The 14456-nt window shown below is 43.4% G+C and overlaps 5 non-coding genes and 2 pseudogenes across 5 annotated transcripts; all 7 read right to left on the reverse strand.

Moving 5' to 3' along the window:
- Positions 1 to 769: 769 nt before the first annotated feature.
- On the reverse strand, positions 770 to 960 carry LOC141195701 (U2 spliceosomal RNA). The gene has a single exon (XR_012268279.1). It is a non-coding gene; the product is annotated as a U2 spliceosomal RNA (small nuclear RNA).
- A 1120-nt stretch (positions 961 to 2080) lies between these two features.
- Positions 2081 to 2271, reverse strand: LOC141195702 (U2 spliceosomal RNA). Its single transcript, XR_012268280.1, has one exon. It is a non-coding gene; the product is annotated as a U2 spliceosomal RNA (small nuclear RNA).
- A 1124-nt stretch (positions 2272 to 3395) lies between these two features.
- Positions 3396 to 3598, reverse strand: LOC141196332 (U2 spliceosomal RNA; annotated as a pseudogene).
- A 6395-nt stretch (positions 3599 to 9993) lies between these two features.
- LOC141196401 (U2 spliceosomal RNA) lies at positions 9994 to 10179 on the reverse strand. The gene has a single exon (XR_012268928.1). It is a non-coding gene; the product is annotated as a U2 spliceosomal RNA (small nuclear RNA).
- Positions 10180 to 10973: 794 nt separating this feature from the next.
- Positions 10974 to 11065, reverse strand: LOC141196532 (U2 spliceosomal RNA; annotated as a pseudogene).
- A 1123-nt stretch (positions 11066 to 12188) lies between these two features.
- LOC141195866 (U2 spliceosomal RNA) lies at positions 12189 to 12379 on the reverse strand. The gene has a single exon (XR_012268439.1). It is a non-coding gene; the product is annotated as a U2 spliceosomal RNA (small nuclear RNA).
- Positions 12380 to 13500: 1121 nt separating this feature from the next.
- Positions 13501 to 13691, reverse strand: LOC141196084 (U2 spliceosomal RNA). Its single transcript, XR_012268650.1, has one exon. It is a non-coding gene; the product is annotated as a U2 spliceosomal RNA (small nuclear RNA).
- Positions 13692 to 14456: the final 765 nt, after the last annotated feature.

The following is a 14456-nucleotide window of genomic DNA, read 5'->3' on the forward strand; positions in this document are numbered from 1 at the left end:
CAGCAGACTGAAGGTGGCTGCTGCTGTGCGCAGGTATATAAAGGCTCAGAGCCTATTATGACACGCGCAGCCAGCGTTCCATTGCCACATTCCGTCTACTGCAGGCGGGATACCTGGATGGCTGAATGTCACTGAGAAGCTCACAGAGACCGCCATAAGCAACAGTTTAAAAGAATGCCACAGACTAATCAACCAAACTTTTTGGGTTGGTTTCTCTTTTATAGTCTGCAGGCATTAAATGAAAGAAGTCAGTGTTCCAGCAGAGGGAGACAACGTTTCAGAAAAGGCATTGTAGCAAACCAAAAAAGAAATTTTAAGCGCAGCAGAGTAACCAGCTCACATACCTGTTAGCTCAGGTGAGTTTAAAAGGCTGCTGTTGATAACAAGGGCATTTGCTAAATAGATGGTGTGTGTGCAACAATATACTGAAAGGTCAATTATATTGTGCAGCTTATCTCACCACCTGTAGTTATTTAGGTGAAAGCTCCAAAATGCTTGCCTAATATGTCTGTTTATCCAAAAGGAAGTATAGAGGGAGAGCTAGATAGATAGCATTGCATTACATTACATTACATGGCAATGCAATGCACAGTTGCTGAAGTTGAACCAAAATGAGCTTGTCATCTGGCTTCTGCAACTTTTAACATGAAAAATCCAATGAGGAGAAGAAAAGCAAAGCCAAAGAGTCCATCCCAAAATCCGACAAACAAGCAAAATGAACAAAAAGCATTGAATTCAATTCTTTCTGATTTTAGAAACTGCATTAAAGAAGGGGTGCACCGGTCCTGGAGATACTGCAATACCAGGTCAATGCGTGGAGTGGACAGAGCAAGCTCTTTTTCCATCTCCCTGTTCTAAAAATCCATTTAATATATGGTCCCCAGATAGGGGACGTATCAGATATTAAACTGATAAGAACAGATACTACACTTGATCTTAGCCAAAAGGCCGAGAAGCGATAACCAGAATTGGTTTCCGACTACGGTGCCACCCAAGGATTCTGAAAAGTCCATTTGTGGAGATGGCCACCTGGACTCCCGTTAAGAAGACATGCTGTCAACCTCTAGATCCCTCACATGCCTGCACTTTTCGGCTTGCTGCTGCTGCAATCCACGCATTTTAGATCTGCATAACTCCACCTCTTTTAGCACAGTACCCTCAACCCCCGGCTGTTCCCACCCGCCTCAACACCGTTGGAAGGGAGGAGAACCAATTAAGGCGGGGGGGGGGTGGAACGAGCAGCTGTCTACCCTTAGCAGGAGGGTTGCTGATTAATTACCTCTCCTGCTGCTGCTGCTGCTGGCTGTCCAGCAGCAGACTGAAGGTGGCTGCTGCTGTGCGCAGGTATATAAAGGCTCAGAGCCTATTATGACACGCGCAGCCAGCGTTCCATTGCCACATTCCGTCTACTGCAGGCGGGATACCTGGATGGCTGAATGTCACTGAGAAGCTCACAGAGACCGCCATAAGCAACAGTTTAAAAGAATGCCACAGACTAATCAACCAAACTTTTTGGGTTGGTTTCTCTTTTATAGTCTGCAGGCATTAAATGAAAGAAGTCAGTGTTCCAGCAGAGGGAGACAACGTTTCAGAAAAGGCATTGTAGCAAACCAAAAAAGAAATTTTAAGCGCAGCAGAGTAACCAGCTCACATACCTGTTAGCTCAGGTGAGTTTAAAAGGCTGCTGTTGATAACAAGGGCATTTGCTAAATAGATGGTGTGTGTGCAACAATATACTGAAAGGTCAATTATATTGTGCAGCTTATCTCACCACCTGTAGTTATTTAGGTGAAAGCTCCAAAATGCTTGCCTAATATGTCTGTTTATCCAAAAGGAAGTATAGAGGGAGAGCTAGATAGATAGCATTGCATTACATTACATTACATGGCAATGCAATGCACAGTTGCTGAAGTTGAACCAAAATGAGCTTGTCATCTGGCTTCTGCAACTTTTAACATGAAAAATCCAATGAGGAGAAGAAAAGCAAAGCCAAAGAGTCCATCCCAAAATCCGACAAACAAGCAAAATGAACAAAAAGCATTGAATTCAATTCTTTCTGATTTTAGAAACTGCATTAAAGAAGGGGTGCACCGGTCCTGGAGATACTGCAATACCAGGTCAATGCGTGGAGTGGACAGAGCAAGCTCTTTTTCCATCTCCCTGTTCTAAAAATCCATTTAATATATGGTCCCCAGATAGGGGACGTATCAGATATTAAACTGATAAGAACAGATACTACACTTGATCTTAGCCAAAAGGCCGAGAAGCGATAACCAGAATTGCTTTCCGACTACGGTGCCACCCAAGGATTCTGAAAAGTCCATTTGTGGAGATGGCCACCTGGACTCCCGTTAAGAAGACATGCTGTCAACCTCTAGATCCCTCACATGCCTGCACTTTTCGGCTTGCTGCTGCTGCAATCCACGCGTTTTAGATCTGCATAACTCCACCTCTTTTAGCACAGTACCCTCAACCCCCGGCTGTTCCCACCCGCCTCAACACCGTTGGAAGGGAGGAGAACCAATTAAGGCGGGGGGTGGGGGGGTGGAACGAGCAGCTGTCTACCCTTAGCAGGAGGGTTGCTGATTAATTACCTCTCCTGCTGCTGCTGCTGCTGGCTGTCCAGCAGCAGACTGAAGGTGGCTGCTGCTGTGCGCAGGTATATAAAGGCTCAGAGCCTATTATGACACGCGCAGCCAGCGTTCCATTGCCACATTCCGTCTACTGCAGGCGGGATACCTGGATGGCTGAATGTCACTGAGAAGCTCACAGAGACCGCCATAAGCAACAGTTTAAAAGAATGCCACAGACTAATCAACCAAACTTTTTGGGTTGGTTTCTCTTTTATATTCTGCAGGCATTAAATGAAAGAAGTCAGTGTTCCAGCAGAGGGAGACAACGTTTCAGAAAAGGCATTGTAGCAAACCAAAAAAGAAATTTTAAGCGCAGCAGAGTAACCAGCTCACATACCTGTTAGCTCAGGTGAGTTTAAAAGGCTGCTGTTGATAACAAGGGCATTTGCTAAATAGATGGTGTGTGTGCAACAATATACTGAAAGGTCAATTATATTGTGCAGCTTATCTCACCACCTGTAGTTATTTAGGTGAAAGCTCCAAAATGCTTGCCTAATATGTCTGTTTATCCAAAAGGAAGTATAGAGGGAGAGCTAGATAGATAGCATTGCATTACATTACATTACATGGCAATGCAATGCACAGTTGCTGAAGTTGAACCAAAATGAGCTTGTCATCTGGCTTCTGCAACTTTTAACATGAAAAATCCAATGAGGAGAAGAAAAGCAAAGCCAAAGAGTCCATCCCAAAATCTGACAAACAAGCAAAATGAACAAAAAGCATTGAATTCAATTCTTTCTGATTTTAGAAACTGCATTAAAGAAGGGGTGCACCGGTCCTGGAGATACTGCAATACCAGGTCAATGCGTGGAGTGGACAGAGCAAGCTCTTTTTCCATCTCCCTGTTCTAAAAATCCATTTAATATATGGTCCCCAGATAGGGGACGTATCAGATATTAAACTGATAAGAACAGATTTTTTTTTTTTTTTAATTTGGCTATCCCCCACATGGGGATAAAAACCGTTTATTTAAAATTTAACAAATTACAGAAATAAAACCATTACATCCACATTACACTTTCGGGACTTCAAAGAAAAATAAATATTCCATCACAGCAAATTTTACAAGACTTCAAATATTCCATAGGTTAAAAAGCCATTTGCCTGCCAATGTTACATTCTTTTTCCTGTCCAATAAATAGTATATGTACATTTCACTTTTACAAAAGGCTAAAACATCATCTACTGGTAACATTTCATGTTTAAAAACAGCAATATTTCTAGCATTCCAGAGCGCTATCTTGGCACAATTCACTATCTTCCACGCCATTATTTTTTGGTCCATTGTTGGGCATTCCAGAAGACCATATAACACTGATGCAAAATTAAAGTCCTTGAGGTCCACCATTTTCTCCAGCAGGGGGATTAGTCTTCTCCAGAACTCTTTAGCAAAAGCACAAGTCCATAAAAGATGCTTCACTGTCTCTTCTTCTTGACAACCTTCTCTTGGGCAGATGGCAGACCTCACAAAACCTCTTCTGTACTGGAATGCCCGGCAAGGAAGACAGTGGTGTGCGCAGCTCCAAGACATGTCTTTCTGTACATTAAAAAGATAAGGGGCGTTAATCATTTTCCATATGTGTACAGTTTTGTCATCATCATAACGTTCAATATCACACAACGTCACATCAGTACTAATTTGTTTGAGTAGTGTCTTGCTGTTACATAGATCCCCTGTCTGTTTCTTATTCAATTTAAAATCAAGAATAATTTTCTTTAAAATCTCATAATGTGCAGGTAGGTTAAAAGCATAAGGAAAGGATAAAACCGTTTCAAACCAACCAAACCTTCTCATGAGAAAACCAGTGTTAAAACGCATAAAATAGGAAAGGTAATTATCTTTAAAAAGGGTTTTAAAACAGAAACAGAAAAAATGTATTAAAAGAAACTTATCTAAAACAGGGAAATCTTTCCCACCTTTAACCTTTGGCTTTGTCACAATTTCTCTTTTGAGTTTCTCCATTTTTGAGCCCCAAAAAAAGGTAAAACATACTTTTGTAATTCGTTTCAACAAATTTGTAGGAGGGGGGAACACCAAACTAAGATATAACAGGATAGGTAATATCACCATTTTTACAATCAGAACTTTACCTTCCATTGACAGCTTTCTCATATTCCACATGCAGATTTTCTGATTAATTTTCTGTGCTGCCGCATCCCAGCTATTAAAACCATTATTAGATTCATTAAAAGAAACACCTAAAATAGTGATGGAATCTGTAACTGCAATTGGTACATCATGTAAACGCATCCCCCCGACATTTAAAATATTACATTTAGTAAGATTAATTTTAAAACCGGAAACTGTACAAAAAGACTGAATTTGGCTTATCGTTTTTTGTATTGAAGGTACATCACATCCAAACACGGCTACATCATCCATATAGCTTACAACTTTAACTTGTAGACCGTTCCCTCCGGGTAAGGGTACTCCACATATTTGCTTATCCTGGCGTATTGTACATAAAAGGGGTTCTATAGCACATATAAAAAGCAGGGGGGACAAAGGGCAACCCTGCTTCACCCCTGATTTTAAAACTACCTCTTTTGTTTTAAAACCATTAACTAAAATCTTACTCGTACAATCATTATAAAAAGCTTTAATAGACAATAAAAACCCACCCGGAATGCCCATTTTTTCTAAAACTTTAAAAAGATAAAAATGAGACACGCGGTCAAAAGCTTTCTCAAAATCCACCACTAGGATTGACATCTTTGTCTTTCTGGTTTTTACATCTTCAATACAATCTTTCACCAGGTTTAAATTGTCCCAGATACTACGCCCAGGTACCCCGCATACCTGATTTGCATGAATTACTTTATGTACCACCTTTTTCAACCGATTTGCACAGATCTTAGCCATAATTTTGTAATCACTATTTAAAAGAGTTATCGGCCTCCAGTTTTTAAGATCCGTTTTGTCACCTTTTTTGTATAGTAGTGATACCTCACCTTTCTTCCATGAGTTGAGTAAAACCTTATTATTAAAAACTTCGGAAAACAAATTAAACAAATCATCTTTTAAAATATCATAAAAACTTATATAAAACTCTATGGGGATACCATCAGGGCCCGGCACTTTACCATTTTTAAAACTCTTCATGGTTTCTAAAATCTCTTCCTCAACTAGAGGTTGGGATAAAAAACTTTGGGCATCAGCATCTAGGGTGGACTTGATCTCCCCCAGGAAAGTGTGTATTAAATCATGGTCTACAGTTTTTACATTAAAAAGATCATTAAAATAGACATTTACCTTATCCAATATAACGTTGATATTATTATCTCCATCTATGTTATCAATTATTGTTTTTGTCTGTTTGTTTTTCTTAAAAAAATACCTGGAACAAGTCTCATCCTCTTCTACGTGTTTTACCTTTGAACGAAAAATCAGTTCTTTTCCTTTTTGTTCCAACCACTTTGAAATTTCTCCTTTAAGACTCAATATATCATTACCTACATCCAGACCATTGTCTTTGAATTTGTACAATGTCTGTAACCTGATATTAAGAAAATTATAGATCTCAAACTTTTCTTTAGCTTTTTGTATGCTTTTCTTAATAAAGAAATCTTTAATGCTTATTTTCATTCTATCCCACCAGGAGCTAAAAGAAATATTGGGGTTTTTCCTTTTTCTACACTTTACATAAAACTCAATAAAATCCGATAAAATTTGTGGATCTTTTAAAAGGGACACATTCAATTTCCAAGATTTCTTACCACATTTCTTCTTTCCATTAATCCTCACTCTAAAAGATAAAACCTTGTGATCTGAGAGAATATTAGTTAAAACTTCACATTTCACTGGCAGTATTTTTTCTGAACCTAAAACAAAATCTATCCTGGAGCTACATGTAGAATTGCTCCAGGTGAAACCAGCGTCTATAGGGCTATCCTTGTTACATTCTTTATACACATCAGTTAATTTACAATCATTTATAATATTGCTTAACATTCCAGACGTTTTGTCATAATTTCTACTCACGGAACCGGAGCGTCGGCTTTCGCCTTTTAAAATACAATTAAAATCACCTGCCAGGATAAAAGGTTCAGAAATGTTAATAAATAAAGGTAAAATTTCCAGCATATCAGCCCTTTCATTTTTATCAGGTGACCCATAAAAATTTAAAAACTGCCATCTTGTCCCATCAATAAAAGCCTTAACTAAAAGAATACGACCCGGTAAAATATCTTGGATAAAATCAATAGACACATTTCCCTTAAAAAGTATAGCTACCCCTGCTGATCCGGTTGCATTTGATCCAGACCAGACCGATGGACCATGTTTCCACTCTTCCTTATATTTTTTGTAAGAAATCTTATGAGGGATATGACATTCTTGTAAAAAGAAAACAGAAGCTGTAAAACAGGTTAAAAAATGTAAAACAGTAGCTCTTCTGGTCTTGGATCCTATGCCTCTCACATTGAGGGAAACACCACTAATGTCAGCCATCATAACAAATGGTTAGGAAGAAACAAAAACTGGACTTTACCTATCCGATGGACGGATCAGACCACTTGGACTTTCACCAACGCCCTCTTCTGAATCCACCGTTATCAAAGAGTCTTCATCATCGGAGAAGGAACATTCACTTAAATTAAGACCCGACGCTACTGGGGTGTAGCTCGGAAGGATATTGTGAGAAAGGTTACACTGGGTCTCCATAGGCTGACCATTTAGGTCCTCGTCAGGTGGGTCTCCGAGAGGCTCCGCACTCCCCTGCTGACCCGCAGAGGGTCGTAACACAGGGGCAGGCTGCGCACATGGCGGAGCCTCAGAGTCCCCGGAGGCAGCCAGGTTCGGGGCCCCACCTGGGGCAGCAGAGCCCCGGGACCTCGGGATTCCAGAGTCTACACCCCCGTGAGGGGATGTATCCATCTCCTCCCTATTAGCCACCTCCACGGAACCATTCTTTTTCTTATTATGAGACCTCACCAAATGCCACGTACCGTCCTCGCTCTCGTGAGACCCAGTGGGAATTTTGGGCTCGGTGTCAGCCTTTTGGCGCTCTTTTTTGGCCTTACCGACCGCCCCTTTATGATCTTTCTCAGCCTTCCTTTTAGCCTCCTTATGGTCTTTCAGCCAGCTCCTGGGCTCCTGTGAGTTACCTGTCATTGACTCGGAGGGATTGTTACTAGTCGAAGCGCCCTTATCACCTCCCGAGGCTCCAGGTTGTTGTTCCTCCTCCTGAGGGGTGGTCTGATTGGCCCGTCCATTCCCGGATGTCTTGGACTTCTCCTTTTGTTTTTGTTCATCCTCTCTGAACCTGTGAGGGCAAGAAAAATAGAAATGACCAGGTGTCCGACAAAAAGAGCATTTTTTTTCATTTGGGCACTCCTTTGTGTCATGTTCAGTACTGGCACAATTTCTACAAGTGGCACCACAACTATCCTTAGAGTGCCCATAGAGACCACAATACCTACAGAAAAGTGGCATTCCTGAGAAAAAAAAATCCCCATTAGTTTGCCCTATTTTAAATCGAGCTGGAGGAAGTCTCACACCTCCAGGGAATTTAGGGTCTCTTTCACATTTTACTAAAAACTTCCATTTTGAGGTCCAGATGTTAAACTCATTCAACACTTTCCCAATCAATTTCACACTTTTAAAATAAACTGACAAAAAGGAAATAACCTCTGGTGCTGTTATGAAGGGTGAGAAGATTTTCACAACCACCATCTTTACCTCATCCAGGACGTGCTCGATGATCTGAATCCCTTTTAGACCAGGGCTATTTTCTACCGACTTAACTCTGGACAAAACATCTTTGAAAATACCTTCGCCAGTAAAGGTTACATCATAATCTCCACGTCGAGGATAATCCTGGATAGAAAGGATTTCGTTGGTTCTGACGTGGAGCAGTTTCTCAAGCACGTCCTGGACTACATATCCCAGATTCCGCATATCGGAACCACCAGCCGTAAAGCGGACCCTTATGGTGTTCTTAAGCCTCGCATATAGAGGCACGAGGTTGGGGTCAACCTCCATGGTATGGCGCAACAAAATGCAAATTGCAACCGCCTGCAATCTGCGCCTTCAGAGCTTTGAGATAAAGCACCTGAAGGCTGGGGGATCGCTGCCCGTTACCCTAGGACTAATCCCTCTCCCTAATAGCAGCAGGCAGGTGAAGCCCACCGAAGTGGACGATCCTGCCAGGCCAAGGAGAGGGGTACCTGAGTGCCCTTCAACTGAAACCTCCTGCTGTAAAGCACTTGGTCTCAGCCAAAAGGCCGAGAAGCGATAACCAGAATTGGTTTCCGACTACGGTGCCACCCAAGGATTCTGAAAAGTCCATTTGTGGAGATGGCCACCTGGACTCCCGTTAAGAAGACATGCTGTCAACCTCTAGATCCCTCACATGCTTGCACTTTTCGGCTTGCTGCTGCTGCAATCCACGCGTTTTAGATCTGCATAACTCCACCTCTTTTAGCACAGTACCCTCAACCCCCGGCTGTTCCCACCCGCCTCAACACCGTTGGAAGGGAGGAGAACCAATTAGGCGGGGTGGGGGGGGGTGGAACGAGCAGCTGTCTACCCTTAGCAGGAGGGTTGCTGATTAATTACCTCTCCTGCTGCTGCTGCTGCTGGCTGTCCAGCAGCAGACTGAAGGTGGCTGCTGCTGTGCGCAGGTATATAAAGGCTCAGAGCCTATTATGACACGCGCAGCCAGCGTTCCATTGCCACATTCCGTCTACTGCAGGCGGGATACCTGGATGGCTGAATGTCACTGAGAAGCTCACAGAGACCGCCATAAGCAACAGTTTAAAAGAATGCCACAGACTAATCAACCAAACTTTTTGGGTTGGTTTCTCTTTTATAGTCTGCAGGCATTAAATGAAAGAAGTCAGTGTTCCAGCAGAGGGAGACAACGTTTCAGAAAAGGCATTGTAGCAAACCAAAAAAGAAATTTTAAGCGCAGCAGAGTAACCAGCTCACATACCTGTTAGCTCAGGTGAGTTTAAAAGGCTGCTGTTGATAACAAGGGCATTTGCTAAATAGATGGTGTGTGTGCAACAATATACTGAAAGGTCAATTATATTGTGCAGCTTATCTCACCACCTGTAGTTATTTAGGTGAAAGCTCCAAAATGCTTGCCTAATATGTCTGTTTATCCAAAAGGAAGTATAGAGGGAGAGCTAGATAGATAGCATTGCATTACATTACATTACATGGCAATGCAATGCACAGTTGCTGAAGTTGAACCAAAATGAGCTTGTCATCTGGCTTCTGCAACTTTTAACATGAAAAATCCAATGAGGAGAAGAAAAGCAAAGCCAAAGAGTCCATCCCAAAATCCGACAAACAAGCAAAATGAACAAAAAGCATTGAATTCAATTCTTTCTGATTTTAGAAACTGCATTAAAGAAGGGGTGCACCGGTCCTGGAGATACTGCAATACCAGGTCAATGCGTGGAGTGGACAGAGCAAGCTCTTTTTCCATCTACCTGTTCTAAAAATCCATTTAATATATGGTCCCCAGATAGGGGACGTATCAGATATTAAACTGATAAGAACAGATTTTTTTTTTTTTTTTTTTATCGAAAGCCCGAATTCGTGTACAAAACCCGAGTGCGCTTAAAAAAGTGACAAGTGCCACAAAAAAAGTGCACTAGGATGCTGGTCTTCTTGAAACCCTCTCCAAAAGGAGAAGGGTCCCCCAAACCATTCCCCGTCCCTCCGAGCCAAAAGGCCACAGCGAGGAACAGGGACAAAAAGCCACCTCCAGCCGAAGCCAGAGGCGACCCAATCTTACCCCCAGCACCTGCCCGAGTTCTCACCCGAGCAAGGCACTGGGAGCCAAAGACTGTGCTCCCCTCCCGGAAGAGGGGAGCCAACAACGCTCTCCTCCCGAAAGAGGAGAGCCAGGGGGGTTCAGGGGGGAGCGGAACCTGATGGCCACACACTCCCCCCCTAGACCTGCCAAGAGAGGAACCCGTAAGGGAACCGCATCCCGACAAAATCCTAGTAGGACGTGACACACGTGAATAAGTGGACACACAGTGACAAAGAAATTAAATAAATAGTGAAGGTTTCACAGTATAATACTGCCCGGACCTTCGACCGGGAATTGAAAAATTCCCCATCCTAAGGCCAGAAGGCCCGGAATAAGGGTGTGTGCGAAGAAAGAAAATTTGAAGTGCTTGTGCAAATGTGCCATAAACTCAAGTGGGGTTCCCAATCCCAGTGAGTTAAGGCACCCCAGGGTCACCACTCCTGGGGCACTTCACACTTCGGGCTTTCGATCTTCCCCGGCCCAATGGCGTCGATCCTGGGGGGCCATGCTTTCCACCAGATGACTATATTAGCCACCTGGCGTACTAACAAGCGCCTAAACCCCAGTGTGCATAATGTATCAATCTACTAGGGCGGCCAACATCCAAAACCGCCTTTTCGAAAGATACTACACTTGATCTTAGCCAAAAGGCCGAGAAGCGATAACCAGAATTGGTTTCCGACTACGGTGCCACCCAAGGATTCTGAAAAGTCCATTTGTGGAGATGGCCACCTGGACTCCCGTTAAGAAGACATGCTGTCAACCTCTCGATCCCTCACATGCCTGCACTTTTCGGCTTGCTGCTGCTGCAATCCACGCGTTTTAGATCTGCATAACTCCACCTCTTTTAGCACAGTACCCTCAACCCCCGGCTGTTCCCACCCGCCTCAACACCGTTGGAAGGGAGGAGAACCAATTAAGGCGGGGGGGGGGTGGAACGAGCAGCTGTCTACCCTTAGCAGGAGGGTTGCTGATTAATTACCTCTCCTGCTGCTGCTGCTGCTGCTGGCTGTCCAGCAGCAGACTGAAGGTGGCTGCTGCTGTGCGCAGGTATATAAAGGCTCAGAGCCTATTATGACACGCGCAGCCAGCGTTCCATTGCCACATTCCGTCTACTGCAGGCGGGATACCTGGATGGCTGAATGTCACTGAGAAGCTCACAGAGACCGCCATAAGCAACAGTTTAAAAGAATGCCACAGACTAATCAACCAAACTTTTTGGGTTGGTTTCTCTTTTATAGTCTGCAGGCATTAAATGAAAGAAGTCAGTGTTCCAGCAGAGGGAGACAACGTTTCAGAAAAGGCATTGTAGCAAACCAAAAAAGAAATTTTAAGCGCAGCAGAGTAACCAGCTCACATACCTGTTAGCTCAGGTGAGTTTAAAAGGCTGCTGTTGATAACAAGGGCATTTGCTAAATAGATGGTGTGTGTGCAACAATATACTGAAAGGTCAATTATATTGTGCAGCTTATCTCACCACCTGTAGTTATTTAGGTGAAAGCTCCAAAATGCTTGCCTAATATGTCTGTTTATCCAAAAGGAAGTATAGAGGGAGAGCTAGATAGATAGCATTGCATTACATTACATTACATGGCAATGCAATGCACAGTTGCTGAAGTTGAACCAAAATGAGCTTGTCATCTGGCTTCTGCAACTTTTAACATGAAAAATCCAATGAGGAGAAGAAAAGCAAAGCCAAAGAGTCCATCCCAAAATCCGACAAACAAGCAAAATGAACAAAAAGCATTGAATTCAATTCTTTCTGATTTTAGAAACTGCATTAAAGAAGGGGTGCACCGGTCCTGGAGATACTGCAATACCAGGTCAATGCGTGGAGTGGACAAAGCAAGCTCTTTTTCCATCTCCCTGTTCTAAAAATCCATTTAATATATGGTCCCCAGATAGGGGACGTATCAGATATTAAACTGATAAGAACAGATACTACACTTGATCTTAGCCAAAAGGCCGAGAAGCGATAACCAGAATTGGTTTCCGACTACGGTGCCACCCAAGGATTCTGAAAAGTCCATTTGTGGAGATGGCCACCTGGACTCCCGTTAAGAAGACATGCTGTCAACCTCTAGATCCCTCACATGCCTGCACTTTTCGGCTTGCTGCTGCTGCAATCCACGCGTTTTAGATCTGCATAACTCCACCTCTTTTAGCACAGTACCCTCAACCCCCGGCTGTTCCCACCCGCCTCAACACCGTTGGAAGGGAGGAGAACCAATTAAGGCGGGGGTGGGGGGGGTGGAACGAGCAGCTGTCTACCCTTAGCAGGAGGGTTGCTGATTAATTACCTCTCCTGCTGCTGCTGCTGGCTGTCCAGCAGCAGACTGAAGGTGGCTGCTGCTGTGCGCAGGTATATAAAGGCTCAGAGCCTATTATGACACGCGCAGCCAGCGTTCCATTGCCACATTCCGTCTACTGCAGGCGGGATACCTGGATGGCTGAATGTCACTGAGAAGCTCACAGAGACCGCCATAAGCAACAGTTTAAAAGAATGCCACAGACTAATCAACCAAACTTTTTGGGTTGGTTTCTCTTTTATAGCCTGCGGGCATTAAATGAAAGAAGTCAGTGTTCCAGCAGAGGGAGACAACGTTTCAGAAAAGGCATTGTAGCAAACCAAAAAAGAAATTTTAAGCGCAGCAGAGTAACCAGCTCACATACCTGTTAGCTCAGGTGAGTTTAAAAGGCTGCTGTTGATAACAAGGGCATTTGCTAAATAGATGGTGTGTGTGCAACAATATACTGAAAGGTCAATTATATTGTGCAGCTTATCTCACCACCTGTAGTTATTTAGGTGAAAGCTCCAAAATGCTTGCCTAATATGTCTGTTTATCCAAAAGGAAGTATAGAGGGAGAGCTAGATAGATAGCATTGCATTACATTACATTACATGGCAATGCAATGCACAGTTGCTGAAGTTGAACCAAAATGAGCTTGTCATCTGGCTTCTGCAACTTTTAACATGAAAAATCCAATGAGGAGAAGAAAAGCAAAGCCAAAGAGTCCATCCCAAAATCCGACAAACAAGCAAAATGAACAAAAAGCATTGAATTCAATTCTTTCTGATTTTAGAAACTGCATTAAAGAAGGGGTGCACCGGTCCTGGAGATACTGCAATACCAGGTCAATGCGTGGAGTGGACAGAGCAAGCTCTTTTTTGATCTCCCTGTTCTAAAAATCCATTTAATATATGGTCCCCAGATAGAGGACGTATCAGATATTAAACTGATAAGAACAGATACTACACTTGATCTTAGCCAAAAGGCCGAGAAGCGATAACCAGAATTGGTTTCCGACTACGGTGCCACCCAAGGATTCTGAAAAGTCCATTTGTGGAGATGGCCACCTGGACTCCCGTTAAGAAGACATGCTGTCAACCTCTAGATCCCTCACATGCCTGCACTTTTCGGCTTGCTGCTGCTGCAATCCACGCGTTTTAGATCTGCATAACTCCACCTCTTTTAGCACAGTACCCTCAACCCCCGGCTGTTCCCACCCGCCTCAACACCGTTGGAAGGGAGGAGAACCAATTAAGGCGGGGGGGGGGGTGGAACGAGCAGCTGTCTACCCTTAGCAGGAGGGTTGCTGATTAATTACCTCTCCTGCTGCTGCTGCTGCTGGCTGTCCAGCAGCAGACTGAAGGTGGCTGCTGCTGTGCGCAGGTATATAAAGGCTCAGAGCCTATTATGACACGCGCAGCCAGCGTTCCATTGCCACATTCCGTCTACTGCAGGCGGGATACCTGGATGGCTGAATGTCACTGAGAAGCTCACAGAGACCGCCATAAGCAACAGTTTAAAAGAATGCCACAGACTAATCAACCAAACTTTTTGGGTTGGTTTCTCTTTTATAGTCTGCAGGCATTAAATGAAAGAAGTCAGTGTTCCAGCAGAGGGAGACAACGTTTCAGAAAAGGCATTGTAGCAAACCAAAAAAGAAATTTTAAGCGCAGCAGAGTAACCAGCTCACATACCTGTTAGCTCAGGTGAGTTTAAAAGGCTGCTGTTGATAACAAGGGCATTTGCTAAATAGATGGTGTGTG

Source organism: Phyllobates terribilis, unplaced genomic scaffold (assembly GCF_046119375.1).
Source record: "Phyllobates terribilis strain yellow unplaced genomic scaffold, ASM4611937v1 Scaffold_74__1_contigs__length_7073193, whole genome shotgun sequence".
Classification (NCBI taxonomy): domain Eukaryota; kingdom Metazoa; phylum Chordata; class Amphibia; order Anura; family Dendrobatidae; genus Phyllobates; species Phyllobates terribilis.